Below are 19,114 nucleotides of genomic sequence, written 5' to 3'. Positions count from 1 at the left end.
TGGGGTAATGCATCGCTGTCCTTTACTGACCCGGTGTCCCAGGTACCTTACTTCCTTTTCTACAAATTGTAACTTTTTCTTTGAGACCCGTAGCCTCTGCTTCCCCAGGAAGTTCAGTAGTCTGATGGTGTCTTCCTGCACCCCTTCCTGTGTTGGCCCGGATAGTAATAGATCGTCCACATACTGTAGCAGTTGGCTCTCTAGAGCACATTGGAATTCTGCTAGTACTTGCTCCAAGACCTGCCCAAATAGGTTAGGTGATTCGGTGAACCCCTGTGGCAGGACCGTCCACCGGAGTTGTCTTTTCCGCCCCGTCGTAGGATTTTCCCATTCGAACGCAAACATGTCACGACTGCTCTCTTCTAGCGGGCAACTCCAGAAGGCGTCTTTTAGATCTATTACACTGAACCATTCATGGTCAGGGGAGATCTTACTCATCAGTGTGTAAGGGTTGGGCACTACTGGGTATCGGGTTTGGACAACTGCATTTAGACCCCGCAGGTCTTGTACCATCCGATAAGTCCCATCTGGCTTGCGCACCGGGAGTATTGGGGTATTATACGGTGACATACATTCCTCCAGTAGTCCGTCAGCGATCAGTCCTTCAATCACCGGCTGCAGCCCTTTTCTTCCTTCCATTGAAATAGGGTACTGTTTTCTCCGTACTGGCGAACTGTTAGGTAATAGTGAGATTTGCAAGGGGGGACGTTCAAACCCCCCCCCCCGGTTCCCTTCCTGGTACCATACCTCCGGGCTTATTTTCCTATCGTCTTCTTCCCTGAGGGCAAACAGCTGTACCATTATCTTCCCGTTCCTGGGCACAGTCCCGATGCCTAGCCTGACTTGCAGATCCCGCCCGAGCAGGTTGAATCTCGCAGAGGGTAACACAAGTAGGTCCTGTCCCGTTACCCTATCCTCATGTTCAACTTTCACGTTTTCTATAACAGGTACTTGTATTATTTTGCCTCCAATACCGGATACTCCCATTACCTTTGTTCCGGTTCGGGCGCCGGGAGGTATCTGGATTATGCTAGATCTTTCGGCACCCGAATCTACCGTAAAGGTTGTATCTGACCCTTGGGGGCCTACTTTTAAATTTACCAGGGGTTCCTGCCGATGATTCATCCCCAAGGGGTGGAACCCCCGACCTCCCTAGTCTTCATCTTCCATCATAGCGTACGAGCGCACTTCCCGTCGGTATCTGGGGCACTCGCGCCTGAAGTGTCCTTCTTTGTTGCAGTGAAAACATCTTAAAGCCTTCCTTAGCCCTCCTCCTTGCTCCTGGCTACTACCTCGATCCAACCATGGTCCCCGTCTCCCTCTCTGCGGTTACTTGTCGCACTGTCTGGACCATTATCCTTGCAGTCTTCTGCTTCTCTTCATCCCTTCTTACAAACACTTTCTGTGCCTCCCTAAGTTGTTCACTTAAGGGTTTAGTATTCCAATCTTCTAGTTTTTCCAGTTTTTTTTCTGGCCATGCTTTCGATACAAATTCAACACGAATCAGCTGTTGGCCAACCTCCGTCTCAGGGTCTTCGATTTGCGGAGCGGTAGGGGGCACATATGGGGCGGCAGGTGGTCGAGCACATCCCATGTATTCTTTTTCTGTCCCCCTTCATTTATCATTTACAATTTATAACTATTTGTCGTTGGTAACCAGCATAGGGCATAATCACTTTCTTCGGGTTTAACGTTAGGTTTTGAATTCACGTACAGATTAAGGGCTTGTTGTGCCCAATCCTCGTTAGACCCGAACTTAGGCCATCACACAGCCGACCCTTGGATCGGCTGGCGGGACCAGAATTCACAGTACTGTATCATTTTTTCTTTGACTTCCCTTTTCCCCTCCCATAATCCCAATTTTCTAACATCCGTTCCAACAGACTATCAGGGGGTACCCTGGGGTATTTTTCATCATTGGCGCCTGGATTTCCTTTACCCTTGTCTCTCTTAGACCCCTTATTCCCCATCTCGAGGACTTGCCCGGTTCCAATCCACCCGCAGGCACCCCGTAATTCCACAATTCTCGTGCACTACGTCTCTGCAGGAATTTAATTTGAATGTGACCCGCCTAGCTCGGTCACTCCTGTCCAATTCCGGAACCTGTATTACTGCGATCGCCCAGGAATTCACCTGCAGGCACCCCGCAGTTCCACAATTCTCGTGTACCTCGTCTCTACAGGAAGAATCACCTGCAGGAACCCCGCAGTTCCACAATTCTCGTGCACTACGTCTCTACAGGAGAAATCACCTGCAGGAACCCCGCAGTTCCACGATTCTCCTGCACTACGTCTCTACAGGAATTTAATTTCTTACCTGGGTCCTGTGCACAGAAATTACTCGATCGCTCACTGTCTCAACTGCCTCGACAACCCCTCTTTGTTTCCTTGAGTCCGCCGGATATCACTCGCTCAAGCCGCGCAGGGCGACGAGCAAGGAATCAGGGCCTGCCGAACTCGGCAGGGTGCACCTTCTCCGATGTCCTTCCTTGCCCCCCTCACGGCCGGAGTGTGGATCCCGGACGAGCGCCCGAAGTTGTCAGAAACGAGCCACGCTCCTGAATAATGGCTTCAAGACAAATTCAAGGAAACAAAGTTTATTAACAGTTCTGCAGAGCTGGGCCCCTTCAGAGAAGGGAACCCTGAACCTTACAGGGCGGCAGGTTTTATCCTTCTTCCTTACCCCTCCCCTCCCTGACTCGGGAGGTACACAGTGTTTTCCCATTCCATATTTGGAGTTGTTTTTTAACACGTTTCTGTAAAACAATAGTCCATATCTCAGGACTTCAATGATTCCACAAACAGTTAATTTTGTCAAGGCTTCTGCATTCATAATTAGATCACACTTGTTTACAGACTTTAACCCAAACATAATTAAATCACAGTTGTCCCTAGACATAATTAAATCACATTTGTCCTTTGACTTTAACCCAGACCTGTCAGAAACGCACATCTTAATTTTGAATCTTACAAACTGGAATTAATTAGGTCACTTAAGTTCAAAGAACCCTGAGGGGCAAGTAATTTTAATATGATCAAATTCACCTGACATTAGAGAAGAAGAAACTAAAGTTGGATGTGGAATACAGAGAATTAGAGAGGCATGAGAGAAAAATTGGTCAAAATTGATTTGAAAGGAACACGGTGAAAACAGAGCAACAATGGCTGGAATTTCTGGAAGCAATTTGGAAGGCACAGGATATATACATCACAAAGAGGAGTTAGTATTCTAAAGGTAAGGTGACAGAACCGTGGCTGATGAGAGAAACCAAACACAACATGAAAACCACAGACAGGGCATGGAGCTAAAATGACTGGGAAGTTAGAGGATTGGGAAGCTTTTAAAAACAAACAGCATGCAACTAAAATAATTAAGAAGGAAAAGATGGAATACATAGTTGAGCTGGCCAGTAATAATAAAGAGGATAGAAGATTTTTCTTCAGGTAGATATTAGCATAAAAGAGAGGTGGAAGTGGATATCGGACCACTGAAAAATGATGCTGGAGAGGTAGTAATGGGGTGAGGGTGCAAGGTGATGAACTGAATAAGTCTTGTACATTACTCTTAGCTGTCAAAAAACTGTCAGGAATATGGAATACACAGATATTAGTGGTCAGAATGTGTAAAGTTACGTTACTCGGGAGAAGGTTCTTGGGAAACAGATAGTCTGAAGGTAAGTAGGTCACCTGAACCAGATGGTGTACACCCCAGAGATCTGAAAGAGGTGGCTGAAGAGATGTGGAGGCAGTAGCAATGATCTTTTGAGAATCGTGAAAGAAATTATATCCTAAGTAGTTTTTTTTTCCTTCACTACTCCCCCTCTCCCGGTTTCACCTATCACCTATCACTTCTTCCACCCCTTTCACCCCAACACTTCTTCCTCTGACTTTTTTCCTCCAGACCTGATGAAGGGTCTTGGCCCGAAACGTCGTCTGTTTACTATTTCCCATATATGCTGCTTGGCCTCCGAGGTTCCACCAACATTTTAGACAATAGACAATAGATGCAGGAGTAGGCCATTCAGCCGTTTGAGCCAGCACTGCCATTCAATGCCATTGTGATCATCCACAATCAGTACCCCGTTCCTGTCTTCTCCTCATATCCCTTGACTCCGCTATCTTTAAGTGCTCTATCTAACTCTTTCTTGATAGCATCCAGAGAATTGGCCTCCAGTGCCTTCTGAGGCAGAGCATTCCATAGAACCACAACTCCCTGAGTGAAAAACTTTTTCCTGAACTCCATTCTAAATTGCCTACTCCTTATTCTTAAACTGTGTCCTCTGGCTCTGGACTCCCCCAACATCAGGAACATGTTTCCTGCCTCCAGTGTGTCCAATCCCTTACATCAACGATTTAGATGAAGGCATTGAAAATAACATCAGCAAATTTGCTGATGATACTAAGCTGGGTGGCAGTGTGACATGTGATGAGGATGTTAGGAGAATTCAGGGTAACTTGGATAGGCTGGGTGAGTGGGCAGATTCTTGGCAGATGGCGTTTAATGTGAATAAGTGTGAGGTTATCCACTTTGGGAGTAAGAACAGGAAGGCAGATTATTATCTGAACGGTGTAGAGTTGGGTAAGGGAGAAATACAAAGAGATCTAGGAGTCCTTGTTCATCAGTCACTGAAAGTGAATGAGCAAGTGCAGCAGGCAGTGAAGAAGGCTAATGGAATGTTGGTCTTTATTACAAAGGGAATTGAGTACAAGAGCAAGGAAATCCTCTTGCATTTGTACAGGGCCCTGGTGAGACCACACCTGGAGTATTGTGTACAGTTTTGGTCTCCAGGGTTAAGGAAGGACATCCTGGCTGTAGAGGAAGTGCAGCGTAGATTCACGAGGTTAATTCCTGGGATATCTGGACTGTCTTACGCAGAGAGGTTAGAGAGACTGGGCTTGTACACGCTGGAATTAAGGAGATTGAGAGGGGATCTGATTGAAACATATAAGATTATTAAGGGATTGGACAAGATAGTGGCAAGAAATATGTTCCAGATGCTGGGAGAGTCCAGTACCAGAGGGTATGTTTTGAGAATAAGGGGTAGGTCATTTAGGACAGAGTTAAGGAAAATCTTCCTCTCCCAGAGAGTTGTGGGGGTCTGGAATGCACTGACTCGGAAGGTAGTGCAGGCCAATTCTCTGGATGCTTTCAAGAAGGAGCTAGATAGGTATCTTATGGATAGGGGAATCAAGGGATATGGGGACAAGGCAGGAACCAGGTATTAATAGTAGATGATCAGCCATGATCTGAAAATGGTGGTGCAGGCTCGAAAGGCCGAATGGTCTACTACTGCACCTATTGTCTATTGTCTAATCTTATATGTTTCAATCTGATCCCCTCTCAACCTTTAAATTCCAGTGTACGCAAGCCCAGTCGCTCCAATCTTTCAACGTATGACAGTCACGCCATCCCGGGAATCAACCTCGTGAACCTGCGCTGCACTCCCTCAATAGCAAGAATGTCCTTTCTCAAATTTGGAGACCAAAACTGAACACAATACTCCAGGTGTGGTCTCACCAGGGCCCTGTACAACTGTAGAAGGACCTCTTTGCTCCTACACTCAACAACCGTTGTTATGAAGGCCAACATGCCATTAGCTTTCTTCACTGCCTGCTGTACCTGTATGCTTACTTTCAGTGACTGATGAACAAGGACACCTAGATCTCGTTGTACTTCCCCTTTTACGAATTTGACACCATTCAGATAGTAATCTGCCTTCCTGTTATTGCCACCAAAGTGGATAACCTCACATTTATCCACATTAAACTGCATCTGCCATGCATCTGCCCACTCACCCAACCTGTCCATGTCAGGAGCGGACATGGAATGGACCCAAATACAGGACGCAGGCTATGAAGTACTAGGGGTAGGACAGGATGGGGATGCCATGGTATGCATGGGGTAATGCAGGCAGGGCTGGATCCCGGAGGTCAGGCGAGGCAGGATCCCAGAGTTCGTGGCAGACAGGAGGATCCCAGAGTTCGTGGCAGACAGGAGGATCCCAGAGTTCTTGGCAGACAGGAGGATCCCAGAGTTTGTGGCAGGCAGGGCAGGAAGATCCCAGAGTTCAGGCAGGGCAGGAGGATCCCAGAGTTCAGGCGGGGCAGGAGGATCCCAGAGTTAAGGCAGGCAGAAGAGACCTCAGGTCAGGCCACATAGATCCCGGGTAGGGCCGCCTCCCAGGCGGAAACACGAAGGCCTGGGCAAGGTGCGGGGCACAAGCCATCAGAGGTGAGGGCTAGGAAGGGACTGAACTACCTGTAGGGCAACGGCAATGGCCTGGCTTACCTAACGGGAGCAACGGGCAGGAAGGGACAGAACCAGCAGAGGGATAATGGCGATGGCCTGGCTTAACCGATGGGGGTAAGAGCTGAAATGGTTTCCTCAAGAGGACAAAGGTTTAAGGTGCTGGGGAGCTAGTACCGAGGAGATGTCAGGGGTACATTTTTCACTCAGAGAGTGGTGAGTGCGTAGAATGGGCTGCCGGCAACGGTGGTGGAGGCGGATACGATAGGGTCTTTTAAGATAATTTTGGATAGGTACATGGAGCTTAGAAAAATAGAGGGATATGGATAAGCCGAGCAATTTCTAAGGCTGGGACATGTTTGGCACAACTTTGTGGGCCGAAAGGGCTGCAATGTTCTGTAGGTTTCCTATGTTTCTATGTTTTAAAAGCAGAACATTGATCTCAGAGTAGAGTCTGCGTCTACTACCCGTTAATTTGAACATGGCATGTGACACCCACCTTCTAAATTCATGTACAATGTTTATCTATGTCATCTGATGACCATTGACATTGTGGAAACACTTCTACGAACGGAGATTCTTACAAGCTAATTGATGCATCATCGGTCTCTTCACACAATAATGAAAAGTTGTAATTTGCTGTTCAGTGAAAGATCTGAATAGGAACAGTGGTTAAAGATGTCTGCTTGATATCTTTTGTTTTTACTTTGAAGGGATTAGCATTTGTTGGAATATGGTTTTGTTGTCTTGTAGTTCTCATTGTTTTTCAACCGAAATGACAATTTTGATATTGAATTCCATCTGATTTTTTTTTTAATTTTATGTTTTCTTGATCTTTATGTTGGACGATGCAACAATGAACGTCCGTAACCATTAAAGGTTAACGCTTTCTGAAACGAACCTCCGTCCAATTGAACGCCCTCCCAAACTTTGCCCACACCCCAGACTCTATTTGCACCTGTTATGGTAGCAAAAACGCTTACGAAAATAAACGAGATAAATTAATCGATAAAGGAATGTAATTCATTTCCAGAGTTTGAATGTCATAATTTATTCATTCCACCTGTGAGTATTAAGCATAATAAAGAATATCTTTTGCAGGTTATATAAGAAAAGGATAAACATCAACTTAAGTAGTTTCTGACTAAACACGGAGGTCCACTCAGCGGATTCCAGAGGTGCGATCAGCCTTGGGAGCAGAGGACATCGAGAAGATTATTCGCAGGGCGGCGAATCTGCTATTAAAAGGGAGTTTTGTGGGCATTCCAGAGATCCAGTCAGTGTAGGAACAGAGCTCTTTGAATTAAATAAAAGTATGGAAGGGGCAAGCGGGACGGCATTGTCTTGTGTAGGCCCCCGGTGAGACTAGGGGCTTCATGCTTTGTCTCATGAGGCGTGGACGAAAGGAAACAGAAGCCAAAGAAATACATTAGAGAACTTGGTCGTGGTTGCCCATTGTACAAAGCAGGCAGGATTGTAGTGGAATGCTCCTCCTGTAGGATGTGGAAAATCATGGAACCTCGGGATCTCCCTGATGACTACACACGCGAGAAGAGCAGCAAACTCAAGCTCATGAAATACCGCATTAAGAATCCGCAGCTGGTGTTTGGTAATGTCAGGACCATCGGGGAGACAGAGCATCTAATAGATAGGACTATTAGCCAGGTGGTTACACCCAGAGGGCAGAATTCGGGTAATCGATGTATGAACACCGAGAGAGGTAAAGGAAGAAGTGAGTAAGTTCAGGGTCTTTCTGTAGCCGTTTCCCTCAGCAACATGTAAACCACTTCGGATACTGCTGAGGGCGATGACATAGCTGGGCACTGTGGTCGGCTCTGATCCTCAGAACGGTACGGTGTATTCAAGCGGGGCAATAGTCATAGGTGCTTAGATAATTAGGGGGGCAGATGGGAGATTCTGCGGCACCAAAAAGGACGCCGGACTAGTGTGTTGCCTCCAGGATGTCTCCGGATGTTTGCAGAATGTTCTTGAAAATGAGGCAGAGGTCGCGGTAGATGTTGGTACCAATGACATAGGCAGGAGAGAGGTAGAGGCCTGGGCAGTAAGTTTAGAGCGTTAGGAGGGAGGCTGAAGAGCAGGACCTCCAAGGTGGTAATCTCCGGATTACTCCCGGTGCCAGGAGCTGGAGAAGGTCACAACAGGAATATAGGCAGATGAATACGTGACTGAGGAGATGGTGCAGGGCTTCATATTCTCAGATCATTGCAATCCTCTCTGGGAAAGGAGTGGCCTTTACAAGTGAGACGGGAGGCATGTGAACTGGAAGGGAATCAATATCCTGGAAGGGAAGTTTGCTGACGCTGAAGTGAAGAGGCAGAGGATGGGGCGGTTGCCGCACAAGGAATGACAGAAAATGAAGCACTGAGCTCGATGGTTGGAAATGTGACTATTTTAATGCAGGTCGAACCATAAACAGGGCAGGGCGGATGAACCTGGATCAATACGTTAAACTATGATATTTTGGCCATTACCGAAAGTTGGATCCCTCGGGGCAGGAATGACTGCTGAGTGTTCCGGGAGTCAGATATTTCAAAAGGGGCAGGGAGAGAGGAGAAGAGGAGGGACAGTGGTACTACTAATCAGGGCTATTATCACGGCTGCAGAAAAGGTGGAAGTCATGAAGGGACTGTCCACTGAGACATTGTGAATGGAAGTCAGAAACTAGAATGGGATAATAACTCTACTAGTTGCTTTTGTCGTCAACACCCCAAACCGCAAACAGAAACATTGAGGAACGGATGGGGAGGCAGATTCCGGAACGCTGCAATAATAATAGGGTTGCTGTGATGGGTGATTTTAACTTTCATAATATTGACAGTCATCTGCTTAGAGCAAGGAGTTTTGATGTAGTGGAGTTTGCAGAGGGGCTGTATATGATCTGGTACTGGGAAATTTAGCTCGGCTCAGTGGAAGAGCATTTTGGAGGTAATGATTGCAACTCTGTCTCCTTTACCATGGTGCATGAGCGAAATAGAAGCTGACAATTTGTGAAAACATTTAATTGGATTAGCGGGCGGAATATGATGTCATTAGACAAGATCTTGGGAACCTAAATTGGGAGCAGATTTTCTCAGGGAAATTCATGGCAGAAATGTGATAAGTATTGAGGGATCGTTTACATTGCGTTCTGCAATTAGTATCTTCCACTGAGGCAGGAAAGGCTGATAGTGTAAAAGAACCATAGCGTACTGTTATGAAACCAGTAACTGGTTTCACTTACCAGCAAAGATAGATATGTCAGTTGAAGTCCAATGGTACTATTTTCAAAAGTTTTATTAATAAAGGGGCACAAAAATTAAGGTTAATACAAACATTCAGATAACATGCGTCAATACTCAATCTAAAACGCAGCTACATTAATAATCACTCAGAAATAAGCTCTTTCGTTGTCTAGGGTATAATACTGAGTCCAATTGGAAATATAAAGAGTCACTCTGAAGTCTGCAGGCTTTTCCCTTTTGGTTTCACGTGTTGGAGAGAGAGAGAGAGATTGTTAGGAAAAGAGAACACTTGCCGTTGTCTTGATGAATCAAATCCTCAGCCTCAGAGGATTTGGCTTCCCTGGTGTTAAATAAAAGCGGTTTTCCGTTGGTTCTAGCCACAAACTCCACATTCGGAATTTAACGCACGTGGCTTCCTTCAAAATGGCTTCCCGTTCCCACGGGAAGCGGTATCGTGCTTCTCGGTGTCTCCTTGGTGCGTCTGAGGGTCGTCCTCTTTCAGACCCTTCTTTATACTGCCTCACGGGATCTCAGGTGTCAATCAGGTTGCAGATGATGCAATCTCTCTCTCAACCAGCCCACTTTGCCCGAGGGCTTTACAATGTCCCTGCGAGTTGGCACGTCTGCAGTTCCCAGGTGTCTCCTGAGAACAATGCCACAGTCGCCAGCTTTTTGTCCCAGTGGAATGTGGTATCCAGCACGTCGCTGTCTTTCCATTTCCTGTGTCCATTCGGCATGTCTCTCTCTCTCTCTTGCTCTCTCTCGGGTCATTGACCCCCCTTTCACTAGGGCTCTTGCAATTCTCACAAAGGAGGGGGCTGGTATCATAACAGTACAAAAGTTGTAGAAAATCTAGTGAAGAAGAGAATTAATGCTTCTGAAAGTTTCAAGAAACTCGGTACTGTTTGAACTCTAGAAAATTATAAGGGTGCCAGGAAGCCGCCCAAAAATGAAATTAGAAGAGCTAGAAGGAACCACGAGAAGGCCTTGGCGAGCAGGATTAAGGAAAACTCCAAGGCATTCTACAAATATGTGAGGAGCAAGTCGATGAGCCTTGTGAGTATAGGACCAATCAGGAGTGAAATTGGAAACATGCGCATGGAGCTGGAGGAGATAGCAGAGGCCCTTTAAGAATACTTTGCTTCAGTGGTTACCAGTGAAAACGACCTTGGCAATAATGGGGAGGACTTACAGCGGACTGAAACGCTTGAGTGTATAAACATTAGGAAAGAGGATGCACTAGAGATTTTGAAGCTATTAAGTTAGATGAGTCGCTGGGACCGGATGAGTTGTACACCAGACTACTGTGGGAAGCGAGGGAGGGATTGCTGAGACACTGGCGGCGATTTATCGGCAGCAAGAACGGGAGAGGAGCCATTGTATTGAAAGGTTGCAAAAGTTGTTCACGTGTTCAAGAAAGAGAGAAGAGATCGGAAATTATAGATCAATGAGTCTTGCTTCAGTGGTGGGCAAATTATTAAAGAAGATACTGAAAGGCAGGATTTATGAGCATCTGGAGAGACATAATCTGCTCAAGCATAGGCAGCATGGCCTTTTCAAGGGCAGGTGCCTAATGAAACTGACTGAATTATTTTGAGGATGTAACAAAGCAGATTGATAAATGTAGAGCAGTGGATACTCTGAGGATTATAACGATTTCAGTAACGCACTTGCTATGGTTCCCCCAAGCGAGGCTCATTCAGAAAGTAATGAGGCGTAGGATCAAGGAGACATTGCTTTGTGGATCCAGAATTAGCTTGCCAAAAAAGGGAAGGGACGGTTGTCCATGGTTCATAATCTGCATGGAGGACGGTGACCAGAAGTGTTCTGCAGTGATCTGTTCAGGAACCTCTCCTCCTTGTAATTATTGTAAATGACCTGGATGAGCAAGCTGAAGGGGGAAGCGGGGGTTAGCAAGTTTTCTGAGGATACAGAAGTTGGTGTTGTTGTGGATAGTCTGGAGGTTTGTCAGAGGTTACAGCGGCATATTGATAGGATGCAGAACTGGGCTGGGAAGTGGAAGGCGGAGTTCAGCTAAGATGTGTGAAGCGGTTCATGACGGTAGGCCAGATTTGAAGAAAACATACTATTACTCATAAGAGTCTTGGCAGTGTTGCGGATCAACGAGATCTTGGGCTCCCTCCCCATAGGACAGGCAAAGCTGCTGCGCATGTTGACAGTGTTAATAGGGCGCATAGCGTGATGGTCCTCATCAACCGTGGGACTGAGTGAATTGAAGAGACTTGCGGTAATGTTACAGCAAGGGAAGACCATAGTTAGACTCCACTTGGAGTACGACGTATAGTTCTGATCACCTCGCTACAGGAAAGATGTGTATACTATGGAGAGACAGTAGAGGAAGTTTACAAGGAGATTGCCTGGAGTGGAGTGAATTCCTTATAAGAACAGGTTGAGTTAACTTGGCCTTCTCTCCTTGAAGCGAGGGAGGAGGAGAGGTGACCTGATGGAGGTGTAAAAGACGGTGAGAGGAATTGATTGTGTCGATAGCCAGAGGCTTTTTCTGACCCAGAGCTGAAATGGCTACCATGAGTTCGCATAGTTTTAAGGTGCTTTGAAGAAGGTAGACAGGAAATTTCAGAGGTATATTTTTCACACAGAGAGTGGCGGGTGAATAGAAAGCAGTGCCAACAAAGGTGGGAGATGCTGATTAAATAGGTTCCTTTAAGAGAGATAAGTAGATGAAGCTTGGAAAATAGAGAGTCATGCGGTAGGGAAATTCTCGGCAGTTTCCAGAGCAGTTTATATGATGGGTGCTACACTCTGTGCCAAAGACACTGTAATGTGCCGTAGATTTCCGAGTTTCTATGTTTTCATCAATACGTCTGTTACTGGCAATAGAGCAATAGAAAATAACAATCTGAAAATCTGCATATTCATCATTCTGGATTGGAGAAAAGGACATGTTGTCAGTGTACTACATTTTATTTGATGTAAAATCAATACTGTTAATAGTAGAAGAAGTTGTGCACTTGTTTATAAATTTGGCCTGCTAAATAAATCGAAGTTATTTCTTGTTGTATAAAAGGGATTGCAATTAAATGCCAATACTGATACGAATATTGATTTCGTGCATATATTTAAGTGTCTAGGTTTTAAGTGTGCAATGTAATCGCACTGACAGTGACATTAACTTTAAAATGGATTACAAGCATCGCTAAAGTATGCTACCTCAATATAAATGTGCAGTTTAATTCAAAACCATCATATGGAATTCTTCCCTCATTTATTATAGCAGTTCCAGAGCCTGTCGCTAATACTTGACTACGGCACACTTTATTGTGCCTATATTGAACAGCGTACTTCACAGACAATAACATATAGAACGTGCAAGCAAAAGAGGGCACAGTTTGTTTTTCGGTCTTCATCAGGTTGATGAGAAGTATGGGAATGAACCGTCGACGATTCGAGCTGCAAGTTACTTGGAAATCCTGAACTGTTGTCGTTCATTTCATCATTGCTGTCAATCGAAGAGAAAACATGGAAAGCCAGATGCAAGCGAATCTACGACTGGGGCTCTGTTCGAGAGAAAATGAATGGAATCAAACTCAACACAAAAACACATTTTCACTAAAAAAAAACGACACACACAGACTGCTGGTGGAACGCAGCAGGCCAGGCAGCACCTAAAAGGAGTAGCACTGTCAACGTTTCGGGCCGAGACCCTTCGTCGGGACTAACTAAAAGGAAAGTTAGTAAGAGATTCGAAAATAGGAGGGGAAAATGCGAAATGATAGGAGAATACCGGAGGGGTTAGGATGAAGCTGAGAGCCGTGAAGGTGATTGACAAAAGGTATACAGAGCTGGAGAAGGGAAAGGATCATGGGACGGGAGGCCTCAAGAGAAAGAAGGGGGAGGTGAGCACCAGAGGGAGATGGAGAACAGGCGGAGTGATGGGCAGTAAGAGAGAAAAAAAGCGGGGAATCTAAATATGTCACGAATAGGGTACGAAGGGGAGGAGGGGCATTAACTGAAGTTAGAGGGCAATGTTCATGCCATCAGTTTGGAGGCTACCCAGTGGTATATAAAGTGTTGTTCCTCCTACCTGAGTGTGCCTCCATCTTGACAGTAGATGAGGCCATGGATAGACATATCAGATTGGGATTTGTCTATCTGATATCTGATATATCTATCCATGGCCTCCTCTACTGTCAAGATGAAGCCACACTCAGCTTGGCGGAACAACACCTTATATACCAGCTGGGTAGCCTCCAACCCGATGGTGTGAACATTGACTTCTCCAACTTCCGTTAATGCCCCTCCTTCCCTTCGTACCCCATCCCTGACATATTTAGTTTTTTCCTCGCCTCCTTTTTTTTTCTCTCTTTTTGCCCATCACTCTACCTGTTCTCTGTCTTCCTCTGGTGTTTCCCTCCCCCTTTCTTTCTCCCTAGGCCTCCCGTCCCATGATCCTTTCCCTTCTCCAGCTCTGTATACCCTTTGCCAATCAACTTTACGTCTCTCCGCTTCACCACACCCCCTCCGGTCTTCTCCTATCATTTCGCAATTTCCCCTCCTACTTTCGAATCTCTTACTATCTTTCTTTTCAGTCCTGACGAAGGGTTTCGGCCCGAAACGTCGACAGTGCCTCTCCCTGTTGATGCTGCCTGGCCTGCTGCGTTCCACCAGCATTTCGTGTGTGTTGTTTGAATTTCCAGCATCTGCAGATTTCCTCGTGTTCACCAAACAAAGTAATCTTTGACGAAGAGCACATTGGGAGAATGTTCAATGTGGAGGGAAAACAAATAATTTCTTTGAAATAGCCATTGTTGGCAGCAGACGGTCTTCAATATTTCTGCTTTGCACAACCAGTTCGCTTTGACTTTTAATAAATAGTACATTAAAAGAATATGTGCAGTGTGCAAAGCCACATAGTTCGCTTTAAGCTTGGTGATCATGTTTTGCACGCATAAAAACAGAGCTTCTCGTAGGCCTCTGACGGAAACGATATATTTGTGGAAACAGAGTGTGAAGCAGACACAAAAATGCATCAGTAAATACAAGGCAATCAATGAATATATATGTCTGGTTACTGTGGATAGGCTAGAAGGAAAGAAAGAACTCGTCTTGTTTGTTCTGAACAACATCGGCAATAGAGGGTTGCAGAATATCAGGACAACCGCTGTCCGTCGCATTCACACAGTCTAAGGAATAAATTATGGCACCCACAGCATCATTGCGATCGTCAGGAACCAGATCAGGGAGCGATTATATATAAAACATTATTTCTGCCGATTGCCGTTGTGCAGCAAATTACTTGGGATAATGGCCGATTTTGTCATACTCCAAACATGCTCATTTATTTCATACTTAAAGGACTAAAACTCGAAGTGATTTAAAAGGGGTAAATCAGTCATTTATTAAATTGACTACAGGCTTTAATAACTTGCTTCTTGTAATCCAAGATCCTAACAAAACCACGAGATTGTTCAATCACATCAATACGCACAAGTTACGACAATTTTCTTTGCCGGTTTATGATCACAGACAGATTGAACTAAAGTACGGCAAAATGAAAATAAGTGTACCGACCGTGAATACTGGAAAACAAACCTTCAGGGTCTTGTGGAGCATGACATGTACTGTATAGATCGTCGTCGGTGTGACATTCGACTTCATTAATGGAATGAGTGGATCCAGTAACTAAAATTCAATGAAATAGATATTCAGATATTTGGTATTTTTCTTGTTTTTGTAATGAACACCTCATTCAATCATCGCGTCAATGACAGTATCATCTCTACCATACATGGCATAATCGTTGAATACTGTTCATAGAAGGTTAAAGGAAGATGTGTGCTCCGCCTTGAATTGATAATAAAACAATCGATACGTGTACATGGAATCGATTTTATAGCTAACTCGTGTGTGCAGTCATTTTTGAAACGCTATCGTTGACGGATGAAGGTAACTACGGCAATCCTGCTGGAGGAGAATGAGGAAATATATAGAAAGAAATATAGATAGATTGACAAAGTAATATGATGAAAGGGTACGTATCATGGCTTTCCTTTAAGCGGGGACAGTTAACGTTATCGGTTACAGTTCGGTCGATATATTAAGTAGAAATAAAGTAAGCTAAATTGACTGAAGTAGTCATCCAGTTAGCAGAACATGTTTAGAGAGATAATGGGTTCACGTTTCTATTTAATGTCTTCGTACTAGAATGTGAGAAGGTATGACCTTAGAAAGTTTGGAAGAGTGAGCCATAGTTCGTGGTGGGTAAATTATTCGAGACGATAGTCTGTGAAATAATTTACCTGCTTAAATCACGTTTAGAATATCACATTCACTTCTGGTCAGCTCATTTTTAGAAAGCTATGAATGCTCAGAGACGGTGTAGAAGAGATTTTACAGAATGATGTCTGAAGTAGGGGGTGCAATCTATAATTATAGATTGTTCGGGCTAGACCATTTCTCCTTAGAGCCTTTTCCAAGATCGCAAATGGCTAACATGAGGGAGCTACCTTTAATCTGGTTCGAAGAAAAAATGCAGCATTGTCAGTGGTAATTTTGCTAGAGAGATAGGGGTGAAAGCGTGGAACGCCCTTTCGAGTCTGGTATTGGAGATAGATATATTAGGGCCACTTAGGAAACTTTTTATGTGGCCACATGTGGTCAATTGCTTTATGTGAAAACAACTAAAGAATGTGGAGGATGGGAGAGCAAAATTGAACCTGTGTCAGTTAACAGGTCGGCACAACATCGTGAGCGTAATGAACCATGTTGCTCTATGTTCAATGTCCTCTGTTCTACATTCTGTTGCCGAACCGAGAAAAGTTTAGAAAGAAAGCACTTCGAAGTTGCTGAAAAAAGTGCTAGTTGTTTCATGAAAGAAGAAAGGGAATGTCTCTAATAGTCTGAAGTATTGGAGACTATATCAGCAGATGCTAGCAGAGTATGCTTCAGATTTGTATTATTCATTGATGTTCCGTACAATGATCGTGAGTGATATCATACCACTCCCTACTCCCTAATTGCTTGGTAAAAGTCAACAGGTAATCCTTGGCCACTCATTAGTGTACCTAATGAAGAGGGAGTTGAGATGAACATCGGCAACAACGAATTTGTACAAGAGCATTATGAATAGGTTAAAATTAATAAAAATGATCTTAGTCAAGGTGAAGAGTCAGTGAACGTGATCGTTGAATCGGACTCATGTGTGCATCATGTCCCTAGCCAATCAACCGAATAAATTTGACATCAGAAGGACAAAGGGAAAGGGACACAAGAACGAGTATATTTCCGATCATTGTTTCATAATGAATACACATCACATTTGAATCGATGACGAGTTTAATATTATTATTAGATAGATGTAGATGCCATCATATGGCAGCGGATGAAGACAGGATGGAAATTCAAACGTCACTCCAGCACATGACAGAGAAAGTTTGGCTGTGTGAAATAAATTTAAAAGCATCGTGAATATAGAATGATAAAATGATAAAAAGATAAAGAATGGGAGGATGAATTCTTTTACTTCGATTGGGAGAACCGAATCAGGATATTCGAGGATACACAGCAGATACTTGAAACTTATATGTCCTATAGTTCAGCGCGTGGATGTATTACAGTGAAATAAACAGTAAAGCAGTCACTTACCAAATCAGATTTAACCTTCAATTTCCATTACTACATAATGAAAATTTATCATAAATCCACGAACAATAAGGGACAGTGAAAGCCACCATTATAAATGTCTCACGGAAGTCAAATTAATTTCGAACTAAAGCGGTGAAAACATATTTAATTTAGTCATTCTTGCACAAAAATATTTTTTTGGGAATACTCCAGCAAACTGAAAACGTCACAATAAAAAGTCGATATAAAGATTGGTCCTCACCACTGATTGCTGATCGTCTCCATGCTATCATGAACAGTATTAATAACTCAATGATGAATATAATTCCAAGAGTTATGCAGACAGTAACCATGATGCATGGGGTCCAGCTTCCAAAATCTTAAAACAAAAAGTAAAAAATATATTTCGATAAACAGAAAGCAAACACTATAGATCCAATGCAACGGAATTTTGAGCAATGTTTAATGAATTTAATCATATATTCAGTTATCACGATTTTTGAAAGTTATATCCCTATACATTTCATGAGAGAAAGAGCGGAGCGGAGACACAAAGACCATTTCACAATAAAGCCTGATCTGTCAGAAGTATTCCCCAGAGCAATAATCGTTCTCTCCAGCCACCTGGTATCAGATCAGGATAAACACCCCAAGAAACAACATGTTCAAATTCCATTTTCCCGCACATTGCTGGATAGGAACAGCAAGAAGAAAAGTGAGTTCAATTTTATGAAGACAATTCCAGGAAGAAATTATTTCAACGTACTTATCCTTGTATTTTTTTCTTATCCGCCTCTAATCAGCAAACAGAGATTTAGCTAATAATTAGCTAATAATTTAAAAAGAGTCATTCTTGGACCTTCACACCTTTCCTTTCTTCCACCACCCTCCACATTCCCCTCAGCTGTGGCGAGGAGGGAGGGCCACAGGGGTTAGGAGGGAACTGTGGGAGGGGAGCGAGGTGGGACATTGTGGGACGGGGTGAGGAGGGAATGCTGTAGGAGGGGAGTGAGCTAACACGATTAACTCAACCAATACGAAACGCAATGGATCCCGATAATGTTGGTAAGCTGCCGATTATTACCGCTGGCAGTCTGTATGTAACTAGCAGCTGTGGATTTTTTTTTTCGTTCCAGATATGCGTTTATAGGCCAGGCCCACATAGCGATGTTGGTCTTTATGAAGTCAGGGCAATACAGAGGAAATGGGATCTCATAGCTGTAATATATTTTTTCCTCAAAGGGTTAATGGAGGGTTCAAAAATAAGACTGAGCATTTGCACTCTCACAGATCTTCACCAATTCTGGGATATTATTTCGGGTCCAAAATATTACTCAACTATACTGCCGTTGAGTACACATTACATGCTGCGCCGTCACAGGATGACTGAATACTCATCAGGCCATGCACTCTTAGCGCTGATGTCATCAGGAAGTATATACCGGAGCCTTGGGTCCACACAATTGGGCTCAGGAATAGTTATTTCCTCTCAACCACCATGCTCCTGATAGTGTGCGTAACTTCAATTATTCCAGTGGTGAACAGATTCCACAACCTATATTTTCTTTCAAGGGTTACATAACTCTTGTACTCAGAATTAATTTTTCCTCATCCATTTGTTGAAATTTTGTTCTGATTTTGCATTTGTGTACAGCGTTGCCTATTATTTTTCTGCGCTTGTTTTTGAGAATTTCTTTACAGATTCTGTTACGTTTCTATGTATGTACACTGAATGCCGTAAGTAAATGAACCTCGAGGCAGTATATGACTATTTGTGGACATCTAATAACAAATTGCCTTTTAACTTTATTCTTTACTATCTGCAAACATCAAAACTTTCTCAAGAGTATCGAATGTGCAATTAGTTGAGTCACAAAATAATGCCTGAACGGGAGTGGAGTTCATGTTTTTAAGAATTCTGCATATTCCTGCTTAAAATAATTGGCGAGACGATCAGGGTCCCATACAGTTTCTAAAGCATCCATTGTGAACTTAGCAGTTAGGAAATACGAATAATCAATTCT

Source organism: Hemitrygon akajei, unplaced genomic scaffold, assembly GCF_048418815.1.
Source record: "Hemitrygon akajei unplaced genomic scaffold, sHemAka1.3 Scf000073, whole genome shotgun sequence".
Lineage (NCBI taxonomy): Eukaryota > Metazoa > Chordata > Chondrichthyes > Myliobatiformes > Dasyatidae > Hemitrygon > Hemitrygon akajei.
This window is presented reverse-complemented; position numbering follows the sequence as displayed.